Raw genomic sequence first — 6,667 nt, 5'->3', positions numbered from 1 at the left:
TCTTATTTTCTATTGTTAATCTCAATATTTAATTTTTTATTATTTAACAACTATAAAAAAAATGTAAACTATTTAACTTTACGCTATATAAATGTATCTTAACTCAAAGAGACATTCATTTTCCCCCCTACAGAGAGCATAAATTCTAGGGATAAAATGACATGCACTGAAGCCTAGCTAGGCTAGCCCCCCTCGATTCTGCTTTTATAATTAACGAACAAAAAAAGGAAAAAAAGAAGGAAGAACATTCGTTTCCTTATGAAATTGACTACAAATAAGATTTTACAAATCTTTCTAGGAAAAACAAAACATCTGCATAAGTGAGATTAAACCACTGATGTCTTAGCTCGCCTCGCCACCCCTCCATTCTGCTTTGTCCCTTTGAATTTCAATGAAGGGTTTACATTTCTTCGCATCACTTGCCCTACAAAAAGGGCCTTTTCGTTTGAGGTGATGCAGCGAGTTCTTCACACGTTAAAAGCCACTTTATATCCCCAATAAAATGTAGTACACCAGCGTTATGGGCAGCGCTATTAGCATCCCGAATATAACACTGTGATTCCAGAAAAAAAAAATTACGATAAAATGACACGTTTAATGGGACGGAGGGGATATATAATTTTACGGGGTGTTACGAGAAATCTTACGCTGTGCTGAGAATATCAGGATGCACGTTGTATTCCTTGGCGAAGACGAAGGGACAATACCTTGTGGGAGAGCTGCCTTTTAGAAGGACATTCTAGTTGAACTGAATTGAACTTTTTGCTTTAAGGTAAAAAAAGAAAGAAAGATGACCTGAACAATGGCAACGTGTAGGAGAACGCCACGGAGACCAACAGCGATGGAAGCGGCTGCCATAACAGCTGGACCTGTAAGGAATCTAACAGCCATTGCAAAAGATGCGACCGAGTTCCCGCATGCTATGATCCTCGGTTGCAATGCCATGAACAGACCTAAATGTATGTATGTACATATCAAAAAGCATGCCCCCATCATCACTTCCACCAACCCCAACACATATTATCATTACCCACACTGTTTCTTGCTTGCTTTATTACAGCATTTTAATAATAATCTTAAAGTTGTAAGAGAATAAAGAAAAGAAAAGATTGTTTGTAAAGACTGACCGAGACTGAACATTGCCATGCCGAGGCCTGCATCTGACAGTATGGAAATGGACTTTGCTATGATTGCAGGCATTTGTACATTCCACCTACAACAATCCAAGCATCCCGGTTATCAAAACAGATTTATATACCCATACCCATATGTAATAAAGATACAAGTCTAATTATATTGGATTCCCAACCTGAATGAGATCAAGGACCAAGTGAGGCCTATTAAACTGGAATAAGTGTTGGGATTTCTAATAAGCTTTCTCCAAACCATGATCAGTATGAGCCTTGTCATTACACTTGTGGGAGGCATGGTTATGGGTTTACTAATGACATCACCAGCTTTGTCACCTTCCTGGACATTGTTCATTTCTCTTCTGTTCCCAAAGCTGAACTCATCTCTCTCCATCATCTTCTCCTCATTCTCTCTATGCCCTTCAACTGACACAACATATTAATATTAATTTAAAAGAAAAAATTATCTGCAAGTTAAAAGAAAAGACTATACCTTTGCCTGGAGAGACAGCTACCCTAACTTCTTTATTGTCCGTTGCAGCACCATATTCATGGCTACCGAAGACATCGGATACTGGGGAAGCACTTGAGCTCCAAACAAACATATGAAGATCTTTACCACCTTCTTCGTGCTTTTGCTGACCTTGAACGTTAAGCTTTTTAGCATTACCATTAGCACCTTTAGAGCCGGTGGGCGAGAACATACCCGGATTAGGAGCAGGGTAATGAGCCGTTGCCCCACCGGGTGCGTTGTAATGTAACCTTGGTTTACAGGTGGCCGCACCGTCTTCCTCGAAATTCGACGGCCTCGGGGTCGGTCCACGGGAAGCAGACAAGCCATAAACGTCGGTAGAACCGAAATTCGAATTGCGTCCACCGGCCATCATGGAGTAGAAATCGGTGTGGTTAAAGCTCGAGCCTCTCGGCGTGGGGTTTCTCGATGATTGCAGGGAGTAAATCTCGGCATTGGTTAGATTGGAAGGTCGTGGCGTCGTAGAAGACAACCCTTGGGACCTCCTCGAGAAAATGTCAGACCTTGAAGCATTCGATCTTCGGACAGTAACATGGAGCTTGCCATCTTCTTTGATCTCAGCTTCGGTTTCAATAGGCTGTCGACCATCGAGCGACATGATATCCGAGTCGACATGGATCGAAACAATGGAACCGGCAGTGTCCGGGAATTGCTCGGAGATGAGCATTTTGGCAGCTCGGTATTCAAACATGAAAAGCATCAAAGTGTACCAAATAATGCATTGAAGGACGACGATTTGCACCATCAAGCTGCCCGAGAAATCACCGTACATGCCTTTAAGCAAAGGGATACCCATAACCAAAGTATTGGGGAGCGTGGAGAGTGAAAAGAGTGTGATTGTCCATTCCAAGCAGCCTCTTTTGCTCACCTTGGTCCAAACCGCTAACACCACGAGGACTATAACTTTCTGCAGGCTATCAGCTGCTATGAAACGAAAGTTCATAGCATAAGGATTGTTTTGCGCTATGAAGTGAAAAGAGAGAAGCGGCACCGCAAAGAGAGCCACGAAGCGGTTGATGCCGGAGCACTGATCGGGAGTGAAGATCTTCCACCACTTCACGGAGCCGTAAGCTAAAATCATGGCCACGTAGAGTGGTACCATTGCAGTCATGACATGGTAGAAGTCTGTTAATGTGATCATCTTTGAAACAACAACACAAGATTACAAGTGCAAAGAAGTAGAAGAAGAATAAATATGAGAAGAGAAAGAGCATGTGATGTTGGAGTATTGGAGAAGGGAAAGTGGGTAAGAACTGAAGAGCACAGAATAAAAAGCTTTTGAGAGTTGTGAGCAATCTTGCGCTTGCAGTCCCCAATGCCTAAAGCAATGGGTTTTTTTAATGGTGTAGGCTTTTGAGTTGTGATAAGATGGGTGTAAGTTGGTATGGCTCTACCTTCGATGGACTCTATTGCCCACAGTTCAGTAGGAAAAAGGAAAAGAAAAGAAAAAAGAAAAAGCAATTTGGTTGGGAGAGGAGCTCCAAGTAATCGTTTGGGGGTGATATACGCTCCTTTTCTTCAAGCATTAAATAGGGGCCCTTCAACTCTTTTTCCTTCTTGGATTCGTTTTGTTTTTTCGTAGGCTTTGTTTTGACTTTATAATGTACAGTTGAACTTTTAATAGGAATTTTCTACGACTTGAATCATTTACTTTTTTATTCTTTCACTCTTACCATTTACTCATATAAATCCCTTTAAAGTGCACTAATCAATTCATTTGGTTAGGTATGTTTTGATTCAATCAATTAAAATATTAGTTAGTTTAATTTAATATATAACTCTTGAAAATATTGTTGGATTAGTCTAAATTAATGGGTTTTAATAATTTACTTGACTGGATCTAAGGCCAAAAACAATAAAACAAGAACAAGTGACAACACAAGAAAATCATATCCAAAACCATGCACGTACCAGGTTAATGTCTTGAGCCTGACATATTAATTAAGGGTGATAGCAGCTCAAGGATGAGTGGTGAAATAAAATCAATTTGGGGATAAGTGAATGAGCTTTAAATATACGGCGTTAGATTTGGAGCGGTGCAGGACAAGTATATAAGCCCAAAGCACCACTCCCCCTTCACGTGGACCCGAGTTTATTCATATCGAAACGCACCACTCTCCGTTACATGAACCGTCTTCAAACGCCATACCAACGCTTATCGACGAATTCAAATTTGTCGCTACTCGTTGCTATTTAGTTCAATCGGGGCTTAATTCAACTAACCTTGTCTTTTGCTAATAGTTTATACGCCCATATCCGTTAAGATGAATCTCTTTCGTTGCACGAACTTAACTTATTTAAATGTTGTTGTTAGAGATTACGGATTCGAGTATCAATGGTTACAGTAAGTGTTAAAAGTTAATTTCAAAGTTTGACAATCAATTTTGAAAAATATTTTTTCAAAGTTTGGTAAATGTTTCTTTGAAAAATGTTTTTCAAAGTTTGGTAAAGTTTGTTGAAAATAGGAATGGGTAAATTTACTTTAGTCATTGCACTTTAGGGTATTTTCAAAGATTAGTCTCTAAGTTTCAACTATAAATACTCTAGCTCATTTAGCTTCAAAATCATCCCAAAATCCCAAATCATTTATTTCTCCCAATACTAGAGATCTTTCTTGTGAGTAGTGAGTGTTTTGTAAACACCTATAAATTTTCTCTCTAGTAAAAGATCTGCAGCAGTCCGGAGACGTAAGCAAAATTGGTTGAACACCATTATCAATTTCGGGTATTATTCTTCCGTTTTTATTTCACATTCTCACTAATCTGGTTATAGGGAAATTACTCGTACTCTGTTAATTTCCCAACAACTGGTAATCAGAGCTTTTGGTTGTGAATTTTGTCAATTTTTGCGAGGTTAATATTCACGTGAATAGTGAATTTCGTGAATAGTGAAATTTTGTCGGCGATACGAAATTATCAACGGAGGTGTTCTAATACACGGTGATTCGCAAAAATTGTCAGAAACGATCCAAACGAAGCCAGATTCGAGTGGGAGCGATGACTGCAGACGAAGGGAAGGTGAAAATTGAAAAGTTCGATGGTGCGAACTTTGGCTTTTAGAATATGCAGATTGAAGATTTTCTGTACCAGAAAAATCTATATCAACCTCTCTCAGGAAAGCAACCAGAGGGCATGAAGAATAAAGACTGGGCTCTTCTCGACAGACAAGCCCTAGGAGTTATCCAACTGACGTTGTCCCGCAATGTTGCTTTCAACATAGCAAAGGAAAAGACCACGGCGGGTCTTATGGCGGCTCTCTCCAGTATGTATGAGAAGCCATCAGCCTCAAACAAAGTTCACTTGATGAGGCGATTGTTCAATTTGCGGATGGCGAAAGAGGCATCAGTGGCTCAACACCTAAATGAACTCAACACAATCACAACCCAGTTGAGTTCAGTAGAAATTGAATTCGATGATGAAGTTCGAGCTTTAATTCTCTTATCATCTCTACCAGACAGTTGTAATGATACTGTTACAGCAGTCATCAGCTCGTCGGGAAACAACAAATTAAAATTCGACGATGTACGGAATCTGGTATTGAGTGAAGAAATTCGACGGAGAGAATCAGGTGAAACATCAACCTCCTCAGCCTTGCACACGGAGTCTAGAGTGAGAACTTCAGAAAGAAATTCAAATCGTGGCAGATCGAAATCCAGACAGGGAAAATCCAGAATGGGAAAGAAATATTTTACTTGTTATAATTGTGGCAAGAAGGGTCACTTTAAAAGAGATTGCCGAGCACTGAAGAAAGATACCAGCACACAGGATTCTGCCAACATGACAGAGGAGACAAGTGATGCAATGATTCTAAGCGTCAACAGTCTGATTGAATCATGGATCTTGGATTCAGGGGCATCTTTCCACTCAACCCCATGCCAAGAAATCATGGAGAATTATGTCAGTGGTGATTTTGGGAAGGTTCATCTAGCTGATGATGAAACATTGAAGATCGTCGGAAAATGAGACATCCGACTAAAGTTGCCAAGCCATACCACCTGGAAGCTGACAGGAGTGAGACATATTCCTGGCCTCAAAAGAAATCTGATTTCTGTAGGAAAGCTTGATGGAGAAGGTTATAGTATAACCTTTTCAGGCTGTGAATGGAAGATTACCAAAGGAGCACTCGTCATTTCTCGTGGTAAGAAGACTGATACTCTCTATGTAACCTCAAACTTAGAGAATATCATTGTTGCAGCAGATGCTGATGAAAAATCAAACCTATGGCACCAAAGGCTTGGTCATATGAGCGAGAAAGGGATGAAGACACTTTTGTCAAAAGAGAAGCTGTCGGATCTAAAGAATGTAGATGTCGGACTATGCGAGGATTGCATCTTTGGCAAACAAAAGAAAGTCAGCTTTGCAAAGATTGGCAAGACACCCAAGGCAGAAAGGTTAGAGTTGATTCATACTGATGTATGGGGACCATCTCCAGTTCCATCTCTTGCAGGCTCATTATATTATGTCACCTTCATCGATGATTCTACAAGGAATGTGTGGGTTTATTTTCTGAAGAAAAAATCAGAAGTCTTTGATACCTTCAGAAAATGGAAGGTCATGGTGGAAAATGAGACAGGTTTGAAAATCAAGCGGTTGAGGTCTGACAATAGAGGGGAGTACAAAAATAGTAGATTTAGAGATTTCTGCGCAAACAATGGGATCAAGATGGAGACAACAGTTCCCATGACACCACAGCAGAATGGCGTAGCAGAGTGCATGAACAGAACTCTGAATGAACGTGCCAGAAGCATGAGGATACATGCCGGATTACCCAAATTTCTATGGGCTGAAGCTATCAACACTACAGCTTACCTAATCAACCGTGGGCCCTCAGTTCCTTTGGATGGCAGAATACCAGAGGAAGTTTTGAGCAAGAAAGAAATCAACATTTCACACTTAAGAGGTTTTGGTTGTATTTCTTATGTACACATAGACTCTGCTGAAAGAAGTAAACTTGATGCTAAGTCCAACAAATATGACTTTGTTGGTTATGGCGGTGATGAGTTCGG

At 40.3% G+C, this 6,667-nt stretch overlaps 1 pseudogene; it reads right to left on the bottom strand.

Annotated features, from left to right (window-relative positions):
* Positions 1-319: 319 nt before the first annotated feature.
* LOC120200907 lies at positions 320-2,852 on the bottom strand (annotated as a pseudogene).
* Between the last annotated feature and the right edge of the window lie 3,815 nt (positions 2,853-6,667).

The sequence above is a fragment of the Hibiscus syriacus genome, unplaced genomic scaffold, assembly GCF_006381635.1.
Source record: "Hibiscus syriacus cultivar Baekdansim isolate YM2019G1 unplaced genomic scaffold, ASM638163v2 tig00006613_pilon, whole genome shotgun sequence".
Classification (NCBI taxonomy): Eukaryota; Viridiplantae; Streptophyta; class Magnoliopsida; order Malvales; family Malvaceae; genus Hibiscus; species Hibiscus syriacus.
The sequence above is the reverse complement of the archived record's forward strand: the minus strand, read 5'-3'. Positions and strand labels throughout refer to the sequence as shown.